Genomic DNA, 1,406 nt, shown 5'->3' on the forward strand with positions numbered 1-1,406 from the left:
CAAAAGACACCTCTCCTTGATATGTCATCCTTATTCCAAAACACACCTCTCCTTGATATGCCACCCTTATTCCAAAAGACACATCTCCTTGATATGCCACCCTTATTCCAAAAGACACCTCTCCTTGATATGCCACACTTATTTCTTCTTCAAAATCTATGAACTAGTTCARATGAAGGACCACAGTCACAACCATCTTATCGAATCCTCATTCATAGTTTTATCCAYAAMATCTATAGATTAATTCCAAATGAAGACATATCAAAATCACAATCGTCTCAAAATAATATTCTCTATAGTTTTCAACCAACAGTTTTATCATCAAAACTCTGAATATTCAAGAACAACCAGTTCTTGCAATAATATTTTCAAACTCAAATCCTTTTGTATCCTTTCAACAGGATATCATTTCAAAATTATTTTAAAGAAGTAATCTCTTCTTTATCTTTTCCAAAAATGATTTTTAATACACAAATATATAACAATAACACATTTAAACTATCAAAATAGTTTTACCATCTTTTCTTCAAAACCAATATCAAAACCTAGCAGTTTATATAACCAAATATATAAAGGCTATAGTCATCAAAAACTCACAGTGTATAATCAACAGTATTTTTAAAACACACAGTTTATAATCAACGGTAGTTTAAAAACTCACCTTAATAATCACAGTTTCTGCAGTTTTAAAACACACAGCAAATCACAAGCTMTTCAAACAGCTTTGAACAAAAGATTTGTTCAAGAATACTTCTCACCGCCACAACACTCTTTTTCTCTTTCAACAGATTTTTCTTCAAATGAAATGATAAGATAGAATCTTGTCTTTTTATTTCTTTAAATACTCTCACCATGGCGGTGGAGATTATTTTAATTATAAAACTCATAGTCGGTGAAAGCTTTATCCAATAGAAATAACCTTGGGTGGTGGGTTTTTCATTATAAAATTCATGATTTCTTAACCATGAAGGTATAAGTTTTTAAATATTATAATAATATTTCCACCAGGATATCTTATCACAAATATGCACCACCTCATGTATGCTTCACACCACATTCATAAATGTATAAATTACATACATATCATGCCATCTTTTCACATATATGCATGCACAATATCATGTTCACATTTCACATATATAGTTCATGCATTTCTACTTAGATATGCATATTTCATGTAATCCACATAATAAACATGTATAAATTACCTCAATCCTGGTTGTCTCAAACCTGATTATAACAATTAGTTAGCAATCATTATGAATGATTAATCGGTATTTGAACAAACTATAGGAACCAAAAATATAACTGCTCTAAAATTTAATGTGATTCACGGTTTTTTTTTACTTTTTTATTAAAAAATTATATTTCCAATCACAAATTAAATTATTAAAATAAAATACGTA

The sequence above is a fragment of the Cynara cardunculus genome (genome assembly GCF_001531365.2).
Source record: "Cynara cardunculus var. scolymus isolate 2C chromosome LG 14, CcrdV1, whole genome shotgun sequence".
In the NCBI taxonomy this organism is placed as follows: Eukaryota; Viridiplantae; Streptophyta; class Magnoliopsida; order Asterales; family Asteraceae; genus Cynara; species Cynara cardunculus.